The sequence below is a fragment of the Apodemus sylvaticus genome, chromosome 4 (assembly GCF_947179515.1).
Source record: "Apodemus sylvaticus chromosome 4, mApoSyl1.1, whole genome shotgun sequence".
NCBI classification, from domain to species: Eukaryota; Metazoa; Chordata; class Mammalia; order Rodentia; family Muridae; genus Apodemus; species Apodemus sylvaticus.
The window spans coordinates 70,537,853-70,563,379 of NC_067475.1; the positions used below are offsets into that span (position 1 = coordinate 70,537,853).

At 42.2% G+C, this 25,527-nt stretch overlaps 3 pseudogenes; 1 reads left to right on the forward strand and 2 right to left on the reverse strand.

Moving 5' to 3' along the window:
* The first annotated feature begins 5,201 nt into the window (after positions 1-5,201).
* On the forward strand, positions 5,202-6,271 carry LOC127682225 (TD and POZ domain-containing protein 1-like; annotated as a pseudogene).
* Positions 6,272-13,742: 7,471 nt separating this feature from the next.
* Positions 13,743-18,649, reverse strand: LOC127683618 (TD and POZ domain-containing protein 4-like; annotated as a pseudogene).
* A 5,576-nt stretch (positions 18,650-24,225) lies between these two features.
* On the reverse strand, positions 24,226-25,310 carry LOC127683619 (TD and POZ domain-containing protein 1-like; annotated as a pseudogene).
* Positions 25,311-25,527: the final 217 nt, after the last annotated feature.

A 25,527-nucleotide genomic window follows, 5' to 3' on the forward strand; every position in this document is an offset into this window, starting at 1 on the left:
TAGTATGATGTTCTCTAGCTCCATCCAGGAATGGGCATGCTATTGAGATGTGAGCAGGAAGCTAAAGAAAAAAGCTTCCTTCTTCTTAATGCTTATTATGGGGCTCCAGTAGAAGGTGTGGCCTAGTAAAGGGAGTGTCTTATAGTCTGAAGATCTGGATTAAGGGTATGTGTTTTTCTGCCTCAAGACTCAGACTAAAGGTATATGTTTTTCTCAGATTAAATGTATATGTTTTTCGACCAGAAGAATCTGTATTAGAACTGGATCTATATACTTCAACTTAAGAAAAAAAATTAGCTGGGCACTGCTGGCACATGCCTTTAATCCCAGCACTTAGGAGGCAGAGGCAGGCAGATTTCTGAGTTCGAGGCCAGCCTGGTTTACAAAGTGAGTTCCAGGACAGCCAGGGCTACACAGAGAAACCCTGTCTTGAAAAAACCCAAAAAAAAAAAAAAAAAAAAAGGAAAAGGCATGCCTTCCACATTTGGATGTCCACAATAAGTGCAGACTAGAAGAATAACCATCACCAAATTATATACTTTGCTTATTTGGGACAATCTTGCATAAATAAAGAGATCATGTAAATCTCTGCATAGATACTATTTACCCATGCACTGGTCTTACAAATGCTACCATAAACATGATCAGCGAAGGGGTGCTTTCCTTAACTGCTCAGGAGTCTGAGTGTTCACAAAATGTAAGGCATGTGGAAGAGCTCCTGTATGGTGGGCAGGATCAGAGCCGCAAACCACTGAGGATGGCTCTATACTTTCCTGTGTTTTATTCCATTTAGACTTTGTACTTCCCCTCAGGGTCTTCAGGGCCCCCTTACCTCCTTCCTCTGAAGCTATCTGTTTTAGGCACCTCCTGCAGTCTTCTGGTTTTTCCTTGACTGCCAACAGACTTTTTGATGGGTCTGGAGTCTGTTGCTTCTGGCCACTTAACTTTTTTCTCTTTTGTAGTCTTCTTTTATTAAATACTCTCTCTGCCACTATCACTAAATCTCTCAAACACCTTTCCCTAACCTCTAAACCCTCTGCAGGTTTGTTTTTAATATGCTGCCTAATTAATAAAAGCTAGATCAACAGCTGTCTTTGCTTCTGCTTTCTGTGGGGTGTGTATTAATTACAAAATCCACATTATTAATTGATACAATTTAGCTAACAAGAATAGTTATCCAGGATCAGAAACTTGAACACCAAAAAGTAAGACTAGAGAATGCAGATATTCCTGATGTATGGTCAAATCTTGAAGTTCAGACTCCATTTTTAAAAATCTGTTCAAATTAACATCCTGGCACCTAGCATTAGTTTCCAAGTTGCCCCTCAACAAAACCTGAGCCTAGCTTCACTCTCTAAGCCAATCTCCAATAAGACCAGCATCTTCAATTTACACCCTCAACAAGACTAGGTTATTCCACCAACACACCTGTACCCCCAGATTACAAAACCACCCCCTGGCTAATGACCAACAATGCAGAGGGGAACAGAAGTTAAGTTTATGTTAGCCAGGTGGTGGTGGAGCACGCCTTTAATCCCAGCACTTGTGAGGAGGAGGCAAGCAGATTTCTGAGTTCAAGGCCAGCCTGGTCTACAAAGTGAGTTCCAGGACATCCAGGACTACACAGAGAAACCCTGTCTTGGAGGAACAGGGAGAGGGAATAGGGCTTATAAGACTTGCAGGGAGTGGGGACCCAGAAAACGGGAAATAATTTGAAATGTAAATAAAGAATACATCAAATAAAAAAAGCAATAACTCCCCAAAAGATCAACTCTGAGGATAAAGAGGTGCCCTGAAAATGATATTCAAGAGACAGAGGCAGAAGAACCTAAACTGAAGTGGTACCCTAGGATACACAGTAGGGCTGTTCTGGGAAAATTAGTTTATTTGAATTGATGTCATTCTTCATAAATAAATTAATATCTAAAACAAACAAACACACAAACATTAAAAGAAAGAAAAAACAATGACACAGGTTGAGCTATTATTAAAAAAAAAAAAAGTTGAGCTATCTGTACCATGGAGCTGGGGCTGCTCCACAGCCCTCTGTGCACAGGTCCCACCAGAAGAGAGCTGGGCTCCCAGGAGATCTGGCACAGGCTTCCAGGACTACAGGAGGTACAAGCTCCAGTCAGAAACACAGAAACAACAGAACTATGTAACACCAAAAGTCACAAGATGGCAAAAGGCAAGCACAAGAACCCTACCAACAAAAACCAAGGCTACTTGGCATCATCAGAGGACAGTTCTCCCACCACAGCAAGTCCTGGATAACTGAATATATGACAGAGCAAGATTTGAATTTAAAATCACATTGCATGAGGTTGATAGAGGACTTCAAGACCAACTCACTGATAAGTGGATATTAGCCTAGAAGCTCAGAATACCCAAGATGCAATTCACAGACCACATGAAGCTCAAGAAGAAAGAAGACCAAAGTGTGGATACTTTGATGCTTCTTAGAAGGGGTACAGAATACCCATGGGAAGAAATACAAAGTGTGGAGCAGAGAGTAAAAGAATGGATATCCATAGACTGCCCCACCTGTGGATCCATCCCATATGCAGTTAACAAACCCAGGCACTATGGTGGATGCCAATAAGTGCTTGCTGACAGGAGCCAGATATAACTCTCTTCTGAGAGGCTTTGCCAGTGCCTGACAAATACAGAGGGGGATGCACACAGCCAACCATTGAACTGAGCAAAGGGTTTCAATGGAGGAACTAGAGAAAGGACCCAAGGAGCTGAAGGTGTTTGCAACCCCATAGGATGAGCAACAATATGAACCAACCAGTAAGCCCAGAGTTCTCAGGGACTTAAGCACAAATGAGAGAGTACACATGGAAGAAACAATGACTCTAGCCACATGGGTAACAGAGGACAGCCTGAACAGACATCAATGAGAGGAGAGACCCTTGGACCCTTAAAGGCTCATTGCCTCAGGGTACCCCTACCAGGTCAGGGAAGCTGGAGTGGGTGGGTTAGTGAGCAGAGGGAGGGGGATGGGATAGAGCTTTGCAGAGGGGAAATGAGCAAAGGGGACCTTTCAAACAAAAAATCAAGAAAATATTTAATTAAAATTGAAAAATAAATAAATAATGGCAAAAAAGCCAGAACACAAAAACTGGGCTTACTCACTCTGCTGCAATCCACGCTGGAAGCCAATGTTTTGAGATGGTTCACCTGACAATCTACTCCATCTACCAGCTTCTGGAGGTCATGGAGGAGCCACTCCTATGATGTTTCAGAAAGCAGAATCCTTGAACCAGAACATTGACTACTTGCAGTAAATATTTACATGTAATGCTGTTTGGGCAAAACACACACACACATGCTACTAATGCATTTCCATGCAGACAGGAGGCTAGCAAGGCTGTCCTCTCAGAGGCGCTACCAACAGCTAACTGAAATGCAGTTACAGCTAAGCATTGGGTTGTAGTAGGGGAACCCTATGGATGAGTTAGGCGAAGGATTAAAGGAACTAAAGGAGAGGGCAACTCTAAAAAGATGACCAGTATCACCTAATCTGGACTTTCAGGAGCCACCAGAGACTAAGCCACTAACCAGTGAGCATACATGAACTTGTCTGATGCCCCAAGCACAAATGAAGTACAGGCATACCTTGTCTGGCCTCAGTGGAAGAGGATGTGCCTAATCCTATAGAGACTTAATGCCCCAGGGAGGGGGAATGCATGGGGAGCACCCTCTCAGAGGCAAAGGAGATGGGGGAGGGCTGAAAAACTGTGAGGGGAGCACTGCAGTGAGGAAGAATTTCAGATGAAAATTAATAAAATAAAAATTGAAAAAAGGAGAATCCAGCCAGGCAGTGGTGCCACACACCTTTAATCCCAGCATTTGGGAGGCAGAGACAGGCAGATTTCAGAGTTTGAGGCCAGCCCGGTCTACAAAGTGAGTTCCAGGACAGCCAGGGCTACACAGAGAAACCCTGTTTCAAAAAACCAGAAAGACACACACACACACACACAGAGAGAGAGAGAGAGAGAGAGAGAGAGAGACAGAGAGACAGAGAGACAGAGAGACAGAGAGACAGAGAGAAACAGAAAGAGAAGCATTTAGGATATTCCAGAACCATTGTTCTAATTGGCTCTGAAGAAGGATTTCCTCGGAGGGAAGTACAAGACTACCACCGACCAAATTGGGAGGAGTGATCACAAGGTCTGTGCTTCTGATTGGAATAACACACAGGAAAGAAGAAAGCCATCTTCAGAGTTTTGGGGCTCTGATTCTTGACCACCATACAGGAGCTCTTCTACATGCCCTCCATTTGGTGAACACTCAGACTCTTGACCAGTTAAGGAAAACATCCCTTCCCTGATCAGGTTTATGGCAGAAATCAGTGTAAAAACCAGCACAGGAGTAAATAATAGCTTTGCAGATATTGACATGATACCTTCATTTATGGAAGTCTGAAGTCTCAGTAAGCAAAGTACCGTGGTGATGGCTCTTCTTGTCTAGACTACCTGTGGACTCATGTAACATATAAAATGGAGGGATCATCTTTTAAAAGCTTGTTTTGCTTAAATTGAAATAGATAGATCCAGTTCAAACACAGATTCTTAGGGTTGAAAATCACACACCTTTAATCTGAGTCTTCAGGCAGTAAAACAAACACCTTTAATCCAGAAGTTGAGACTTGAAGACACACCCTGAATAGGGCCACGCCTTTTATTGGAGGCCTATATAAGCATATGAAGAAGGAGACTTTGTGTCTTTGCCTGCCTGCTCTCATCTTACTAGCAAGCCTATTTCTTCACTGGCATTAGACTCTACTTAAGAATACCAGCATATACTGAAGAAAACCTGAGACTTCACACCTCGTGGACTAAGTAAGTACTGACTGTAGTCATTGTTATATTAGTTGAATTTATGTTATTCTCATAAATCCTCTTTCTATTTATATAAAGGAATTAATTCTGTATGTTCAATAAACACACACAGATATACACTCAGAGAGAGGGAGAAAGAGAGAGAGAAGACAGAGAGGGGGGAAGAGAGACACAGAGAACCAGAGACAGTTACACAGAGACAGAGAGAGAAAAACAGCAGAGAGAAAGAATTTAGGAGAAATCTAAAATAAAATTTAAAGGGTATATATAATTGTATGTATCAGGATGAAGAGTCAATAAATGCTAGTTCTTCTTTTCAGATCAATGTTAACCTCCAAACTACCACCAACAGAAATGTCAGGGGACATGGAAGCCAAGAGCTGGGGCTCCACACAGATCAGTGTAAAAAACATCTGCTATGAGTGGACCATTAGCAACTTCTCATTTTGCATGGATGGAATTCAGAAAGAGATAGAAGCCCAGAGTTCTCATTAGAGGACAATGAGGAAGTGGCATGGTGTTTGAGAGTATACCCAAATGGAGTTGATAAAGAAAGCAAAGATTACCTGTCAGTTGACCTGGGATTGCTCAGCTGTCCCGTGTGCCCAGTTTGGGCAAAGTTTGAGTTCTGGATCATAAATTCCCAAGGAGAGAAATGTCAAAGTAGGAAGAACCCCAGTGTTGTAAGCTTTTGGCAATACCAACACAGGGGATTCAAAGAGTTCATCCTTCGAGATTTCCTCCTCTCCCATCAGCATTTACTTCTCCCTGAAGACCAGCTCACCATCTGCTGCAAGGTGAGCATAGCGGGAGCCATCTTCAGCATGCCTGGACAGAACATGACACCTGCAATCAAGGATCCAAGGCATGTGTTGGCAGATGACCTAGGGAAGCTTTGGGAGAATTCCATCTTCACAGACTGCTCCCTATTGGTAGGTGGCCATGAATTCAGGGCTCACAAGGCCATCCTAACAGCTCGCTCTCCAGTTTTCAGAGCCATGTTTGAACATAAAATGCAGGAGAGACTAAAGAACCTCGTTGAGATTCATGACTTGGATCCCCAAGTCTTCCAGGAGATGATGGGTTTCATCTACACATGGAAGGCACCAAACCTCAAGAGCTACTCCATGGCCTCTGGTCTGCTGGCAGCTGCTGACAGGTATGGCCTGGAGGGCTTGAAGGCCATGTGTGAGGATGCCCTCTGCAGGATCCTCTCTGTGGAGAATGCTGCAAACATTCTCATCCTGGCTGACCTCCACAGCACACAGTGGCTGAAGACTCAGGCCCTGGATTTCATCACAGATTTTGCCTATGAGGTCTCTAAGACCTCAGGGTGGAAGTCATTGGTGGAGTCACATCCCCCCTTGGTGGCTGAAGCCTTCTGCTCCCTGGCTTCTGCACAGTGTCCTTCTTTGGAGCCATGATTTAAATGCCTAAAGTGATCTCAGAAGATAGACAGCTGTGACCTGCACCTCTTCTGCAACAGCAACAACCAGCTTTTTTACCAATGACTTCTGCTTAGACAATGGTATTGAGGGAGCATTTGCACTTTATCAGAGGAATGGCAGCATGGTGGCTCAGGATTTAAAACACCTGCAATATATTATACATACTGAAATGGAAGGTGTGCAATAGGCAGCACTGCAGTCTGGGACACTCTACATGACATCTATGATGTTAATGTTCCTGTTTGAATTTGTCTGATTTTTGGAAACTGAGATTCAATTTAGAGCTGGCCCTAGGCAGAGAACAACTGTGTTTCTTTGGAGAAACACTTCTGCCTTGGACTGAACAGAAGAGATGACTGTGGCCATTGGCAAGGAGAAATCAACCATGATTGCTTCCTCATCAGAGAAGGAAAGACAATGAAGAGTTTCTGTTTAAACATTCAAGGTTCAGGGAACTCGGCTGCAAAAGCAATTACTGCTCTCTCAGAGAACTCTAGCTAAGTTTGCAGCACACATAGGAGAGTTTTCCACCACCTGAAAGTGGTGAATCAGAGGATCTGAGGCCCTCCTCTTGTCTCCATGGCCACAAAGAACTCTGTAGACAAAACCTTAACCAAATAAAATACAAGATGAATAAAACTTTTGAAATCAGTCTATGGTTTCCAGAGATGTTTATTTCAGAGAAGTAACATGTAGACCAAGCAGCCTAGCTAGCTGTGGATGTTTGAACAGAGCCCTCACTCTCCTACCAATATTAGAAACCCTTGGTCTTTTTCCTTGGAATTTAATGTTGGAAAATGAGAACTCCACCCTCACGCTCTTATGACGACTGAGAAGACTATGCCATAGTAGAGGGAGTCTAATCCTTCTGGGAGAGATGTGTTTGTGGATCAAGGCATGCAAAATCTATTAAATGTTTTGAAAACATCCAAAGGGATTTATTCATTACAGATTTGCAGGCCTGTATACCTGTTGAGGGAGAACCGGCTGGGGAAGGAGCAGAGGTACAAGTCCTTGGTCCAGAACACCAACTAAAACAAACCAGATGATAGATAACCCAGTGACCTGGAGTAAAACACCAGTAAAATACTACTGGTCTTCTTTAAAAAGGGTAAAATATCTTCCAATAATCCTTTAATCTTAATAATCTCCTTAATTAATACCTTATTCACTCATCAGAGAAGCTTCCTCCTGCAGCAGACTGGAACAAATACAGAGATTAACACCCAGACATTATGCAGAGACAGACAGAGACAGAGACATTGGAGAGACAGAGACAAAGAAAGATCTTCATACACACAACTGTAAATGAGATGTTTCCCTTAAATCCATGCCCTCATAGTTCAGAGAGCCCTAAGGAAGATGATCAGAAGCAGGGAGGGAGACACAGGGAATGGAGATTCTCGGGAAGACAACACCCTTTGAATCCCCTTTAACTCACAGACACTGAGGCAGCAGTCCCATGGCCTCCATGGATCTGTACCAGCTGTCCTTTTCTGATGACAGACAGAAATGTAGAGAATCCATATGGGAAAGGACGTGGGAAAGAACTAGAAGAATTGAGGGAAACACTGCTCACTCAGATTATAGAGTATTAATAAAGAATTCATGCTTAATTAAAGAAGGAGGAGGAGGAGCAGATGCCTGGGGAGAAAATATAGTAGTTTTCCAAAACTTTCAGAATGAGATAAGAAGTGTTTCTAAGTAGAGCCCCTCTGGTTATGTTTTAGTGCAATGTCATTAAGGACATTAAATTCAGTGGTAACCAAATATCAGGAAGAGAGAATAAAATACATAAACGTGCCCTTTTTGCTCATATTCTTGGTGTCTTAGTCAGGGTTTCTATTCCTGCACAAACATTATGACCAAGAAGCAAGTTTGGAAGGAAAGGGTTTATTCAGCTTACACTGCTGCATTGCTGTTCATCACAAAAGGAAGTCAGGACTGGAACTCAAACAGGTCAGGAAGCAGGAGCTGATGCAGAGGCCATGAATAGATGTTCCTTACTGGCTTGCTCCCCCTGGCTTGCGCAGCCTGCTCTCTTATTGAACCCAAGAATACCAGCCCAGTGGTGGTACCACCCACAAGGGGCCCTCCCCACTTGATCACTAATTGAGAAAATGCCCCACAGCTGGATCTCATGGAGGCACTTTCCCAACTGAAGCTCCTTTCTCTGTGATAACTCCAGTCTGTGTCAAGTTGACACACAAAACCAGCCAGTACACTTAGCTGGTTCTCCCAATTCTGAGAAAAACCTTATCTCCCTCCTGTGGATCTCTATTGCCTCAATGAATGTTTTAGAAAAATGGTTTACTTCATGTTTAGAGTGTTGTTTCTGCATGCCTATCTGCATGTGTGCTACCCACAGAATCCAGAGGAAGGCACTAGATCCCATGAGACTGACAGCTAGACTTTTGTGAGTTGCCCATTGCTACTAGGAATGAAACCTGGTTCTATTGACTGGCAGCCAGAGCACCAAGTGCTCAGTCATCTCCTCAGGCCCTGTCCCATTTGATTCTGATTACACACCTGTAGTTGTCCTCAGCATGAGGTCGAGTTGAAGGGAAACTTGACAAGTGAATTCTGAGGAATCTGGGATACAGAGCTAACAGACCACAATCTCTTCTTTCAGGTTCATCCTCTCAGCATCAGTCTTTGGAATGAGGAATTCAGCCTCTGTCCCTATAGTTTCTCCATCTTCCCACACAGTTGTGTCCACACCATTCTCTGACTATTACTAATATTGAGAAGTTTGGGAGTCCATGAAAATATTTTATTGTCTCCTCTATTGGAAATTTTTGCAGGTTTTTGTATCTGCTGACTAGCTCTATCTTGTGTTATTGGAATTAAGAAAAAATACCATTCTGGCATAATAAATTACATTATACTGTGTAATTTAAAACCATGGAATTTATTCCTACAGTGTGAAGGTCAGGAAGGATCAACACATGCATTTCTTCATAAATGATACCTGCTCTAGGGATATAATGGTAGAAGAGCCAATTGGCAAGGACCTCCTCACTTCCTTTATACTCTTTTACTCTTATTATGGTAGAAGCTCGACAGTCAAGGCAGGCCTCAAAGCCATGGTTAAGCAGGACTTTCTCGATCTCCAAATCCTTGCTCGATCAGAAACATGTTGGGATTCCTGGATTGAATTTTTGTATGAGAGTACTTTCCTATACCTAAGGATTAGCATATGACAAAATCACCTTACAGAGGCCCTGCTTTTCTTTCTTCTTTATTGAAAATGAGTTTTCCACACAAAATATTCAGATTACAATTTGCCTTTCCCCATCTCCTTCCAGTCCCTCCCCATCTCACTACTCACTGTACTGCTCAGGTCTCACTGCTTCCAGTTAGATGACAAGCAGAAAAACAAAACCAGGATGAAAAACAAAGAAAACACACATGAAACATACATGCACTTACACACAAATGCATAAAGTCAATAAAACACAAAATCATGAACCAAAACATAAAAGCAAAAGTGTAGAAAAATGACTAAACAAAGCATATGAGAGAAATTAAAAAGTACAATTCAGCATTTGTGTAGGCCATCAACTCCTTGAGAGTTGGCCTACTCTTAAATATTCTTTGTATAACCAGGGTAAATCTGCTGGAAAAATAATTTTTCATTTCCAGGCAGTTATGAGTTAGAGAGAACATCTCAGTCAGGGATAGGAGATAGTATAAAATTCCCCGATTCAGCTCCGGCACCTCCTCTAGACCCATGCAGAGACATATGTCTACCCTCATGTTAATACAAATAACAATATTTGACTTCTTCCTTTCTAATTTGTATACCCTTGATCTGCTTCAGTGGTCTTATTGCTCAAAGACATCAAGTGCCCTATTTAATAGGTATATATACAGAGGAGACCACCTTACCTTGTCTGGATTTTAGTGGAATTTTTCAAGTTTCTCTCCATTTAAGTTGATGTTGGTTGGCTATGGGCTTGCTCTAAACTGCCTTTTTTATATTCAGTTACATCCCTGTCTCTTGGGACTTTTGTCAAGAAGGATGTTGGATTTTGTCAAAGGCTTTTTCTGCATCTAATGTGATGATTGTGAGGCTGCTGTCTCTCAGTTTGTTCACCTGGTAGATTGAAGATCTAGTGCAGAAGTTCCTGTGCCAGCTGTACCAGCTACTCCTATACCAAGCAAGGTGGAGAACACCACAACAGGTGCAGCAACCCTTTTCACCTGGTGATCTACAGAGTCTAATTCATTGGGAATGCTTTCCCTGTGTGGGAGGTTATTGGGGTAACTACTGTGCCAGGATACAAATATCAGATGATACATTTACAACTAGGGAATGTCTGCAAGGGGTAAGTCCTGATGCACAAGCCCACCTATCATCCTCTGGAAGCAAGAGACACTCATATTCTTAATTGGTAGGAGTTACAATGAAATTGCAGAGATGTGAACGTTCTGAGGATAACTGATTCCCAATACAGAGGCTTTCTTCTGTTACTGAAGGGTGAGCTTACCTCTCTCTGAATGCTGCCATGTACACTGAGTACTTTCTGTAGTCTGTGAATAGTTTCCAGGGAGAGCTGTTCTATCATAGTAGGTGGGCTAGGCATTTAAGCATAACCAACAGTCCTATGTCAAATCAGGACAGGAGGAGTCAATCATCTGGAACAAGCTTTCATAAATGCAGGGGTCATAATTGTGGAGTGGGTTGTTGAGACAGGAAGCGAGTAAACTTAGTGACACTTATGTTAGGGTAGGTGTGGTCATGGGCAGAGGCTAGGGCCTGAAGTCCAGCCTTGCAAGGACTTTATTGGGCCCAATAGCCAGCCAGAACCTGTCTAACAACTTGTTGGATAGAGAAGAGAGTATTTCTATTGCTTACCCTGGAATCTGTATGCATACGTAACTCCTTTTTTTGTACATGCTCTACATCCCCAAATATAGCCTGAATCCCATCCAGTGGCCTGTTTTCTTCTTTCAGTGAAGCTGAGTGTCATGTGGCTATAAGGTGAATATGCATGAGAGAAGCATGGAGGTTTTTCTTCTTTTTTTCTTTTCTTTCATTGGATATTTTCTTTACTTACATTTCAAATGTTATCCACTTTCCAGTCTCCCCTCTGAAAACCCCCTATTCCATTCCCCTCCCCCTACCTCTATGAGAGTGCTCCCCTACCCATGCACCTACTCCTGCCTTCCTGACCAGGCATTCCCCTCTACTGGAGCATAAAACCCCCACAAGACCAAGAGCCACTTCTCCCAATGATTTCCAACAAGGCCATTCTAAGCTACATATGCAGCCAGAGCCATGGGTCCCTCCATTTGTATTCTTTTGTTGGTAGCCCAACTAGCTTGATGAAATCAGATTTTAGTGAGAGTCCTAGTAGAACCTGTGCTTTCATAACCCCACTGTGCACAGTAGTAGTCCGAAGCTCCTTCACAGACTCTCTGATGGACCTGATGCTCTGGGTGCATGTAAAAATATTGTTTTGACAGGTATTTTCTCACAGAGGGGTCTAACTGGTGATACAACAAATCTTCCAGGTCAAACTATAAAAATGGGAAGCAAGTTTCAGGTGGGGGCCATGTGGCTGGCCAGATGGATGAGATTGTTTGGTCAAGGTTAACAATTATCCAAGTGAACATAAGAGCCTGATGAAGACGGTCTGTGATGGTTGTAAGATGTCAGCATAAAGGGAGCAGAATTAGGAATATTGAAGTAACAACTTCAGCAGATCAGCTGAGCGTGGCATGACTTTCCATTGTTCTAGTGCTAATTCCTTGGGAACTTCCTCTCACTCCAGGCAGGCTGAACATGGCAACAGTGTATCCATGCCTGGATTCTATTCACTTTAACAACTGAACAGCTATAGGAAGATGGGTGAGAAGGTCTTTGTGATCCACTTGTTTGGTGCTTTACAGGACAGAAAAAAAAACACATCAAATTTCCCACTATAAATCTTGGAATAGGATTGGGGAAATAGTAAGTGGGAAAGCAAAGGACAAGTTTTAATTCTGCCCTTACCCTTCTGTTACCATGGAAAGAGTGACACTTGTGTTAGCAGGGGTGCAAGCTGTACTTAAAGCCTGGGGCAGAGCATAGAGTTGGGTAGGGAGGCCAGAAGGGAAAGATCTGTGGCATCCACAAGATATAAAAAGAATGGTCAGTGAAGACTCCCACAGGTGGTGCGGTACAGAGGTTAATTGAGATTGTGGAATTAGGTGTGGTGGAACTTTAGTACAAGAAGTTCTGTAAGAAGTCTATCTGGTATGAAGGCAGGCATGGCCTGGAGCCATGCTTCTCAAACTGTGGCTCCCTCATCCTCTGTGGTGGAGTATTGACCATTTCATGGGGGTTGGATATCAGATATCCTCTATATCAGATCTTTATAGTATAATTCATACGGGAGCCACACTACAGTAATGAAGTAGCCAACAAGTTATTTAATGGTTCTGGTTGACCACAACAGGAAGAACGGTATTAAGGGGGCACAACATTGAGAAGATGAGAAAATACTGGCCTAGGGAATATGAATACATAATGAATAAATCTCTTTGAATATTTTCAAAATTAATAAAAGATTTTTGCATGCTTTGACCAACAAACACTTCTCTCCCAGGAGGAGGAGACTTCCTCCACATTGGTCCACACTTCTTAGTCATCATAAGAGCATGATGATGGAGCTTTTAGCTAATGTAGATGCCAAGAAAAAAGACAATGGGTTTGTAATTCTGGTAATATAGTCTCCACGAATATCCACACCTGATCAGGGCTGATTGGACTATATGTGACTTCTCTGAACCTAAACATCTCTGGAATCCACAGACTGATTTCACATGTTTTATTCATATTATATTTTATTGGGTTACGATTTTGTTTACAGAGCTGTTTGTGGCCATGAAGACCAGAGAAGGGCCTCAGATCCTCTGAATGACCAGTTACAGTTGGTTGAAAACTCTCCTGGGTGTGCTGGGAACTGAACCACAGTTCTCTGACAGAGCAGTAATTCCTTTTGCAGCTGAGTTCCCACAAACTGAAACTTTAAAAAGTCTTCATTGTCATTTAAGTCTCATATAAATCAATATTCATGTTTGATATCTCCCTTTCTTTGGGCCCTGGTCATTTGTTCTGTTTGGATCAGTCCATACAGTTTCCCCCAATGAAATTCCTTTGGGCTGTGCTTATTTATGGTCATCACCTAACTTGAATCCCAGTTTCCATCATGTCAGACAAAAACAAACAAGAACTTCAACAGGGCAGATATCATCTAGATTGTGTGAGACTCCTGTTCTGCCATTCACACCTGCAATTTTAACATAGTAGAGCTGTTTTAAATTCTGAGACACCATGCTGCTTTCTTGCAGATGCAGTGTAAATGCTCCAGCAATACTGTACGCTAACCAGAAGTCATTGGTAACTACATTGGGTGGTGCCATTGGAAGACAGGTGTTGGTCATATCTGACTAGCTCCTAAAATCTCTTTATGCCTTTCAGTGAGGGCTCAAAGAAAACATTCTGTGCAGAATCCAGGGAGTGGAAGGCTTCAGCCGCCAAATAGGGATGTGACTCCAACATTGCCTTCCACTCTGAGTTCTCAGAGACTTCAGAGAAATGAAGTGCAATGAAATCCAGGGCCTGATTCTTGAGCCACTGTGTGCTGTGCAGGTCAGCCAGGATGAGAGTGTCTGCAGCTTTCTCCACAGAGAGTATCCTGAAGAGGGCATCCTCATACATGACCTTCAAGTCCTCCAGGCCATACTTGTCAGCAGCTGCCAGCACACCAGTGGCCATGGAGTTGCTGTTGAGGTGTGGTGTTTTTCCCCTGAGTAGATGAAGTACATCATCTGGAAGACCTGAGGGTCCAGGTCATGGATCTCAACAAGGTTCTTTAGGCTCTCTGCATTTAATGTTAAAACATGGCTCTGAAAACTGGAGAACAAGCTGCTAGGATGGCGTTGTGAGCCCTGAATACATGGCCACCTACCAATAGGGTTCAGTCTTTGAAGAGAGATTTCTCCCACAGCTTTGCTAGGTCATCTCTCAACATCTGTCTTGGCTCCTTGATTGCAGGTGTCATGATCTGTCCAGGCATGCAAAGATGGCTCCTATTATGCTCACCTTGCAGCAGAGGCTGAGCTGGTCTTCAGGGACAAGCCATTGCTGATGGGAGAGGAGGAAACCTAGAAGGATGAACTTTTTGAATCCCCACTTTTCGTATTGCTGAAAGCTTACGACATTGGGGTTCTTCATACTTTGGCATTTCTCTCCTTGGGAATTTATGATCCAGAATTTGAACTTTGCCCAAACTGGGCTCTCTGGACAGCTGAGCAACCCCAGGTAAACTGACAGGTAATCTTTGCTTTCTTCATCAACCCCGTTTGGGTGTACTCTCAAACACCATGCTATTTCTTCATTGGCCTCTAATGAGAACACTGGGCTTGAAATCCTTTTCTGAATTCCCCCCATGCAAAATGAGAAGTTGCTTATAGTCCACTCATAGCAGATTTTTTTTTTACACTGATCTGTGTGGAGCCCCAGCTCTTTGTCTCCATGTCCCCTGACATTTCTGCTAGAGGTAGTTTGAAGGTTAATCTTGACCTGAGAGAACACCAGAGGTTATTTACTCTTCATCCTATTGAACACGATTATAGGTATACTTTGGAATTTAGTTTCAATTTCCCTAAGTTCTCTCTCTCTCTCTCTCTCTCTCTCCCTCTCTCTCTCTCTCTCTCTCTCTCTCCCTCTCTGTCTCCCTTTTCCTCTCTCCCTCTCTCTCCGTCTCTCCCTCTCTTTTCCTCTCTCTCTCTCCCTCTCCCTTTCCCTCCCTCTCTCTCCCTCTCTCTCCCTCTCTTTGCCTATCTCCCTCCCCCTCTCCCTCTCCCTCCATCTCTCCCTCTTTCCCTCTTCCCCCCTCTCTCTTTCCCCCAAACACTGGAATTTCTATGTGTGTGTATGTGTTTGAGTTTCGTGACTCTTAGGTCAGTGGCCACTAGTTGGGCTATTCTATCCACCTCTGGATAGGAAAGTCTGTAAAACTTTATATATTCTCATCTCAAGTGTGTTGTATTTTCAGGGTCCTATAGAGAATGTACAGAATGAATTCCTTTATGTAAATAGACAGAGAATATAGAAGAATAACATACAGGCTGAGGTCTAGCTAATATAACAATGACTACAGTCAGTATTTACTTATTCCACAAGGTGTGAAGTCTCAGGTGTTCTTCAGTATATACTGGAATTCTTAAGAAGAAGGGTCTAATGCCAGTGAAGGAATGGGCTTGCTATTTAGATGAGAGCAGGAAGCCAAAGAAAAAAGCTTCCTTCTTCTTTATGCTTATTGTGGGCCTCCAGTAGAAGGTGTGGCCTAGTTAAGGGAGTGTCTTCTAGTCTGAAGATCTGGATTAAAGGTGTGTGTTTTTCTGCCTCAAGACTCAGATTAAAGGTGTATGTTTTTCTCAGATTAAATGTGTATGTTTTTTCTGACAAGAAGAATCTGCATTTGAACTGAATCTACCTACTTCAACTTAAGAAAAAAAATTCGCAGGGCACTGGGGGCACACGCCTTTAATCCCAATAATAGGGAGGCAGAGGCAGGCAGATTTCTGAGTTCAAGGCCAGCCTTGTCTACAAAGTGAGTTCCAGGACAGCCATGGCTACACAGAGAAACACTGTCTTGAAAAAAAGCAAAAGAAAAAAATTTAAAAGGCATGCCTTCCACTTTAGTATGTCCACAAGTAGTGCAGACTAGAAGAATAACCATCACCAATAGACTTTGCTTACTAGGGACAACCTTGCATAAATAAAGAGATGATGTAAATCTCTGCACAGATACTATTTACACATGCACTGGTCTTACAAATGCTACCATAAACATGATCAGGGAAGGGGGGCTTTCCTTAACTGCTCAGGAGTCTGAGTGTTCACAAAATGTAAGGCATGTGGAAGAGCTCCTGTATGGTGGGCAGGATCAGAGCCGCAAACCTCTGAAGATGGCTCTATACTTTCCTGTGTTTTATTCCATTTAGACTTTGTACTTCCCCTCAGGGTCTTCAGGGCCCCCTTACCTCCTTCCTCTGAAGCTATCTGTTTTAGGCACCCCCTGCAGTCTTCTGGTTTTTCCTTGACTGCCAACAGCCTTTTTTACGGGTCTGGAGTCTGTTGCTTCTGTCCACTTATTTTTTTATCTTTTGTAGTTCTTTAATTAAATACTCTCTGCCACTATCACTAAATATCTCAAACACCTTTCCATAAGCTCTAAACCCACTGGAGGTTTTTTTTTTTAAATATGCTGGCTAAGTAATAAAAGCTAGATCAACAGCTGCATTTGCTTCTGGTAATTTAGGGTCTGTGGGGGTGTGTTTTAATTACAAAACCCACACTTTTCATTGATGCAATTTAGCTAACAAAAATATATATCCAGGAGCAGAAACTTGAACATGAAAAACTAAGGTTAGAGAATACAGATATTCCTGATGTATGGTCAAATCTTTGAAGTTCAGACTCCATTTTTAAAAACCTGTTCAAATTAACATCCTGGCACCTAGCATTAGTTTCCAAGTTGCCCCTCAACAAAACCTGAGCCTATCTCCAATAACACCAGCATCTTCAATTTACACCCCCTTAATCACTCTCTAAGCCAATCTCCAATAAGACCAGCATCTTCAATTTACATCCTCAACAAGACCAGGTTATTCCACCAACACCTGCACCCCCAGATTACAAAACCACCCCCTGGCTAATGACCACCAATGCAGAGGAGAACAGAAATTAACTTTATGTTAGACACATGGTGGTGGAGCACGCCTTTAATCCCAGCAATTTTGAGGTGGAGGCAGGCAGATTTCTGAGTTTGAGGCCAGCCTGGTCTACAAAGTGAGTTCCAGGACATCCGGGGCTACACAGAGAAACCCTGTCTCAGAGGAAAAACAAAACAAAAAAAAATAGTTTATGTTATGACACCCAGCACCAGCCAATTATGTTAAAGGTCACAGTAGCTTTACAATTAGATGTTTTCACATTTACTCCCTGCTTGCTGCTTAGTATATGGCCTTGCCACATAGATATCCAGGGCTCCCCAAACACCGAAATCACCTTACATGGATATGGTGTGGCAGGAGCTAACTCAAATAAAATAAAGATCCTTCTTGAGTTGCAAAAGAGCACCTCTCTGTATTTTAGGAGATCACTAAAATTTCCCTGGCTCTACACTCCAACACTATGGACTATGATCAAATACACCTTGGTTTTAGTTTTAACTGGAAATGCTTTGTATGTGTTGGGGTTTGCATCCTGAATGACTTCTATCACGGAAATGTCTGGAAATGCCTCACACACGTTCTGGACACTGAATCAACTGATCATGACTGAATCCTATGTGTCCAAACAGAAGTCATCCTAACCATTTTCTTTTCTTTTTCAGCTTTATTTACTTATTATATGTAAGTACACTGTAGTTGTCCTCAGACACACCAGAAGAGGGTGTCAGACCTTACTATGAATGGTTGTGAGCCACCATGTGGTTGCTGGGAATTGAACTCAGGAACTCAGGAAGAGAGATCAGTGCTCATAACCAGAGAGCCATCTCTCCAGCCCTTAACCATTTTCTTGAATAGAAGACAGCATAGGTGGATGTCTCTGATTTTTTTGGAACGATGATTGAAAGCTTCCTGTTTTGTCCAGAAATGCTGAAGGAGCCTTGTACCATGCTCACCTTGCAGCACAGGGTGGGCTGGTCTGCAGGGAGAAGCCAATGCCCATGGGAGAGCAGAAAAGCTCAAAAGCTGAGCTTTTTAAATCCCCTCATGGGTTTTGCAGTAACGTAATTTTTGTTATACTTCAATTCTTGATGTAGATGATGTTTACCTTCAATTCTTAGAAATAGCCTTGTCTTATACTCTGTGGTGCTGAGAAAGGAGACCTGAGCTCCCTTGTACACTGATACAACAAATTATGAGTAACATCAGTCTCAGAAACACAATGTTAGATGCTCTGCATCCTTCTTGGACCAAGTTTTCTGAAGGAAAATCTGATAAATATTAAGAAAGAAAGAAAGGGCCTGTGGGAGTAATGAGGGTACAAAGTGTGGAAACATTTAGCTCAATGCTTGGGAACTTGCCTAGCATGTTGAGGTCCCCAATTCAATCTCCTGCCAAACACACAGATGCAGCTTCCCATGGGTGACTGCTTGTATATGTGGACTGGCTCCTGAAAGAAGAAAACTGCCTGGTTTTGCCCTATACTGCTTCACTGAGTCTTTCCAGAACAAGGGGCCACTCCTCTGTTCTTCTTGTACTTCATTTAATGTGTGGATTATGTTTTTGGTATTCCAGTTTTCTAGGTTAATATCTACTTACTAGTGAATGCTTACCATAATTCATCTTTTGTGTCTGGTTTACCTCACTTAGTATGATGTTCTCCAGCTCCATCCATTTGCCTAAGAATTTCATGAATTCATTGTTTCCAATGGCTGAATGGTACTCCATTGTGTATATATACCACATTTTTTTACATCCACTCTTCTGTTGAGGGATACCTGGGTTCTTTCCAGCTTCTGGCAATTATAAATAGGGCTGCTATGAACATAGTGAAACATGTATCCTTATTACATGCTGGGGAATCTTCTGGGTTTATGCCCAGGAGTGGTATAGCAGGATCTTCTGGAAGTGAGGTGCCAAGTTTTTGGAGGAACCGCCAGACTGATTTCCAGAGTGGTTGTACCAATTTGCAATCCCACCAGCAGTGGAGGAATGTTCCTCTTTCTCCACATGCTCGCCAACATCTGCTATCTCCTGAATTTTTAATCTTAGCCATTCTGACTGGTGTAAAGTGAAATCTCAGGGTTGTTTTGATTTGCATTTCCCTAATGACTAATGAAGTTGAGCAGTTTTTAAGATGCTTCTCCGCCATCCAAAGTTCTTCAGGTGAAAATTCTTTGTTTAACTCTGTACTCCATTTTTTTAATAGGGTTATTTCATTTTATAGAATCTAACTTCTTGAGTTCTTTATATATATTGGATATTAGCCCTCTATCTGATGTAGGGTTGGTGAAGATCTTTTCCCAATTTGTTGGTTGCCAATTTGTCCTTTTGATGGTGTCCTTTGCTTTACAGAAACTTTGTAATTTTATGAGGTCCCATTTGTCAATTCTTGATCTTAGAGCATAAGCTATTGGTGTTCTGTTCAGGAACTTTCCCCCTGTACCGATGTCCTCAAGGGTCTTCCCCAGTATCTTTTCTATTAGCTTCAGAGTGTCTGACAGCTGATAAACAACTTCAGCAAAGTGGCTCGTTACAAAATCAACTCAAGCAAATCGGTAGCCTTCCTATACTCAAAGGATAAGCAGACTGAGAAAGAAATTAGGGAAATGACACCCTTCACAATAGCCACAAAAAACAGAAAGTATCTTGGTGTCACTATGACCAAACAAGTGAAAGATATGTATGAAAAGATCTTCAAGTCTCTGAAGAAGGAATTGGAAGAAGACCTCAGAAAATGGAAAATTCGCCCATGCTCATGGATTGGCAGGATTAATATAGTTAAAATGGCCATTTTATCAAAAGCAATCTACAGATTCAATGCAATCCCTTTCAAAATCCCAACTCAGTTCTTCATAGAGTTAGAAAGAGCAATTTGATGTAATAAGGATACATGCTCCTCTATGTTCATAGAAGCCCTTTTTATAATAGCCAGCAGTCGGAAAGAAACAAGGTTTCCATAAATGGAGGAATGGATACAAAAAATGTGGTATATATACCCAGTGGAGTACTATTCAGCCATTAGAAACAATGAATTCATGAAATTCTTAGACAAATGGATGGAGCTGGAGAACATCATACTAAGTGAGGTAACCCCGTCTCAAAAGACCTATATCATGGTATGTGCTCACTGGTAAGTGGATATTAGTCTAGAAACTTGGAATACCCAAGTCATAATCCACATATCAAATGATGTCCAAGAAGAATGGAGGAGTGGCCACTGGATCTGGAAAGGCTCAGTGCAGATGTATAGGGCAATACCAGAACAAGGAAATGGGAAGGGGTGGATGGGGGAAAAGGAGGAGGGGAGAGGGCATATGGGACTTTCAGGAAGTGGGGAGCCAGGAAAGAAGAAATCATTTGAAATGTAAATAAAAAATAAATGGAATTTTAAAAAAAGAGCAATTCTCAAATTCATCGGGAATAACAAAAAACCCAGGATAGCTAAAACTATTCTCAACAATACAAGAACTTCTGGGGGAATCAGTATCCTGGACATCAAACTTTACTACAGAGCAATAGTGTTAAAAACTGCATGGTGTTGATACAATGACAGGCAAGTGATCCATGGAATAAGATTGAAGACCCAGAAATGAAGCGACACACCTATGGTCACTTGATATTTGACAAAAGAGCTGCAAACATCCAGTGGAAAAAAGATAGACTTTTCAACAAATGGTGCTGGTTCATCTGGAGGTCAGCATGCAGAAGAATACAAATTGATCCATTCTTATCTCCTTTTACTAAGCTCAACTACAAGTGGATCAAGGATCTCCACATAAAACCTGACACACTGAAACTAATAGAAAAGTAACTGGGTGGATAGGTAGAATCAATATACTTAAAATGGCCATTTTGTCAAAAGCAATATACAGAGTCAATGCAATACCCATCAAAATCCCAACTCAATTCTTCACAGAGTTAGAAAGAGCAATTATCAAATTCATCTGGAATAACAAAAAACCCAGGATAGATAAAACTATTCTCAGCAACATAAGAAAGTCTGGAGGAATCAGTATCCCTGACCTCAACCAATACTACAGAGCAATAGTGTTAAAAAAACTGCATGGTATTGGTACAGTGACAGGCAGGAGGATCCATTGAACAGGATTGAAGATCCAGAAATGAACCCACACACCTATGACCACTTGATCCTCGACAAAGAGGCTGAAAACATCCAATGGAAAAAAGATAACCTTTTCAACAAATGATGCTGGTTCAACTGGAGGTCAGCATGCAGAAGAATGCGAATTGATCCATCCTTGTCTCTTTGTACTAAGCTCAAATCCAAATGGATCAAGGTCCTCTGAAGCCAGACACTTTGAAGCTATTAGAAAAGAAACTGGGGAAGACCCTTGAGGACATCAGTACAGGGTGAAAGTTTCTGAACAGAACACCAATAGCGTATGCTCTAAGATCAAGAATTGACAAATGTGACGTCATAAAATTACAAAGTTTCTGTAAGGCAGAGGACACCATCAAGAGGACAAATCGGCAACCAACAAATTGGGAAAAGATCTTCACCAATCCTACATCAGATAGAGGGCTAATATCCAATATATATAAAGAACTCAGAAAGTTAGACTCCAGAAAACCAAACAACCCTATTAAAAAATGGGAAACAGAGTTAAACAAAGAATTCTCACCTGAAGAACTTCAGATGGCGGAGAAGCATCTTAAAAAATGCTCAGCTTCATTAGTCATTAGGGAAATGCAAATCAAAACAACCCTGAGATTTCACCTTACACCAGTCAGAATGGCTAGGATTAGAAATTCAGGAGACAGCAGGTGTTGGAGAGGGTGTGGAGAAAGAGGAACACTCCTCCACTGCTGGTGGGGTTGCAAATTGGTACAACCATTCTGGAAAGCAGTCTGGCTGTTCCTCCGAAACCTGGGCACCTCACTTCCAGAAGATCCTGCTATACCACTCCTGGGCATATACCCAGAAGATTCCCCAGCATGTAATAAGGATACATGCTCTACTATGTTCATAGCAGCCCTATTTATAATTGCCAGATGCTGGAAAGAACCCAGGAATCCCTCAACAGAAGAGTGGATGCAAAAAAAATGTGGTATATCTACACAATGGAGTACTATTCAGCCATTAGAAACAATGAATTCATGAAATTCTTAGGCAAATGGATGGAGCTAGAGAACATCATACTAAGTGAGGTAACCCTGACTCAAAAGGTGAATCATGGTATGCACTCACTAATAAGTGGATATTAACCTAGAAAACTGGAATACCCAAAACATAATCCACACATCAAATGAGGTACAAGAAGAAAGGAAGAGTGGCCCCTTGTTCTGGAAAGACTCAGTGAAGCAGTATTCAGCAAAACCAGAACAGGGAAGTGGTAAGGGGTGGGTGGGAGCACAGGGGGAGAGAAGGGGGCTTACGGGACTTTCGGGGAGTGGGGGCTAGAAAAGGGGAAATCATTTGAAATGTAAATAAAAAATATATCGAATCTAAAAAAAAAAAATAAATTCAAGGCCAAAAAAAAAAAAAAAAAAAAAAACTGGGGTAGACCCTTGAGGACATGGGCACAGGGGGAAAGTTCCTGAATAGAACACCAATAGCTTATGCTCTAAGATCAAGAATTGACAAATGGGACCTCATAAAATTACAAAATTTCTGTAAGGCAAAGGACACTGTCAAAAGGACAGAATGTCACCCAACAGATTGGGAAAGGATCTTCACCAACCCTAAATCCAACAGAGGACTAATATCCAATATATACAAAGAACTCAAGAACTTAAACCCCAGAGAACCAAATAACCCTATAAAAAATGGGGTACAAAGCTAAACAAAGAATTTTCACCTGAAGAACTTCAGACGGAGGCCAGAAGGGAAAGATATATGGCATCCGTGGATATAAAACGAATGGACAGTGAAGACTCCCACTGGTATTGTGGTACAGAGGTTGACAGAGATTGTGGAATTGGGTCTGGGAGAACTTTAGTATGAGAAGTTCTATAAGAGGTCTGGCTGGTGTTACAGAAAGCATGGCCTGGAGCCATGGTTCTCAACCTGTGGCTTCCTCATCCTCTTTGGAAGAGTAATGACCATTTCATGGGGGTTGAATATCAAAAATCCTCTATATCCGATTTTACAATATAATTCCTAACAGGAGCCACACTACAGTTATGAAGTAGCCACAAAGTAATTTAATGCTTCTGGTTGACCACAACAAGAACTATTTTAAGAGGGCACAACATTGAGAAGAGGAGGAACTACTGGCCTACGGTGCATGAATCCATATGAAATGAATCCCTGCAAATGTTTTCAAAATACATAAAAGATTCTTGCATATCTTGACCAACAAACACTTCCCTCCCAGGAGGAGTAGACTTCCTCTACATTGGTCTACTCTTCTTAGTCATCATAAAAGCATGATGATGGAGCTTTTTGCTAATTTAGATGCCAAGAAAAAGACAAAGGATTTCTAATACTGGTAAGAAAGTCTGCACAAATATCTTGAGCTGAGCAGAGCTGATTGGACTATATGTGACTTCTTGGAACATAAACAGCTCTGAAATCCACCGAATGATTTCAACTGTTTTATTTTTATTATATTTTATTAGGTTAAGGTTTTGTATACAGAACTGTTTGTGCCCATTGAGACCAGAAAAGTGTCTCAGATCCACTGCATCACCAGTTACAGGTGGCTGAAAAAACTCTCCTCTGTCTGCTGGAACTGAATCAGTTTTCTGAGAGAGCAGTAATTCCTTTTGCAGCTGAGTTCCCACAAACTGAGCCTTTAAAAAGTCTTCATTGTCATTTTAGTCTCAGATAAATAAACATTCATGTTTGATTTCTCCCTTTCTCTGGGCCCTGGTCATTTGTTCTGTTTAGATCAGTACATACAGTTTTCCTGGATGAAACTCTGTTGAGCTGTGCTTAGGGTCAGCACCTAACTTGAATCCCAGTTTCCAACGTGTCAGTCAAAAAATAAACAAGAACATCAACAGGGCAGATGTCAACTTGATTGACCCAGACTCTTGTGCTGCCCTTCTCACACCTGCCATTTTAACATAGTACAGCTGTTTTAATCTTGAGCCACCATGCTGTCTTGCCACAGATTCTGTATAAATGCTCCCATAATACTGTACTCTAACCAGAAGTCATTGATAGCTACATTGGGTGTTGCCATTGGAAGACAGGTGTTGGACATGTCTGACTAGCTTCTAAAATCTCTTTAGGCGTTTGAGTGAGGGCTCAAAGAAAATATTCTCTGTGCAGAATCCAGGGAGTGGAAGGTTTCAGCTGCCAAGCGGGGATGTGACTCCAACATTGACTTCCACTCCGAGGTCTCAGAGACCTCAGAGGAATGAAGTGCAATGAAATTCAGGGCCTGGGTCTTTAGATTCTTTCTGCTGTGGAGGTCAGCCAGGATGAGAGTGTGTGCAGCATTCTCCACAGAGAGGATCCTGCAGAGGGCATGCTCACACATGACCATCAAGTACTCCAGGCCATACCTGTCAGCTGCTGTCAGCACACCAGTGGCCATAGGGTAGCTGTTGAGGTGTGGTGCCTTCCCTGTGTAGATGAAGTCCATCATCTCCTTGAAGACCTGAGGATCCAGGTCAGGGATCTTCACAAGGTTGGTTAGTCTCTCCTGCATTTCATGTTCAAACATGGCTCTGAAAACTGGAGAGCGAGCTGCTAGGATGGCCTTGTGAGCCCTGAATTCATGGTCACCTACCAATAGGGAGCAGTCTGTGAAAAGAGATTTCTCCCACAGCTTTGTTAGGTCATCTATCAACATCTGCCCTGTATTCTTGATTGCAGGTGTTATGTTCTGTTCAGGCATGCTAAAGAAGGCTCCTATTATGTTCACCTTGCAGCAAAGGGTGAGCTGGTCTTGAGGGACAAGCCAGTGCTGAAGGGAGAGGAGGAAATCTCGAGAGAGGAACTTTTTGAATCCCAGTGGTTTATTTGGCAGAAAGCAGGCAGCTTTCGTGCACTTCATACTTTGAAATTTCTCTCCTTGAAATTTATGATCCAGAACTGGAACTTGGCCCAAACTAGGCTTCCTGGTTAGCTGATCAACACCAGGTGAACTGACAGGAAACCTTTGCTTTCTTCATCAACCCCATTTGTGTGTACTCTCAAACACCACGCCACTTCTTCACTGGCCTCTGATGAGAACACTGGGCTTGTAATCTCTTTCTTAATCCCCCACATGTAAGTTGAAAAGTTGCTAATGGTCCACTCATAGCACAATTTCTGAACACTGTTCTGTGTGGAGTCCCAGCTCTTGGCTTCCATTTCTCCTGACATTTCTGAAGGAGGTAGAATTTGGAAGTTAAAGGTGATCTGAAAGAAGAACTAGAAGTTACTTATATGTCTTCCTCTTGGATACAATTATAGGTAAACATTCGATTTGAGTTTCAATTTCTCTAAATCTCTCTCTCTCTCTCTCTCTCTCTCTCTCTCTCTCTCTCTCTCTCTCTCTGTCTGTCTGTCTTTCATTGTCTCTCTCTCTTTCCCTCTCCCT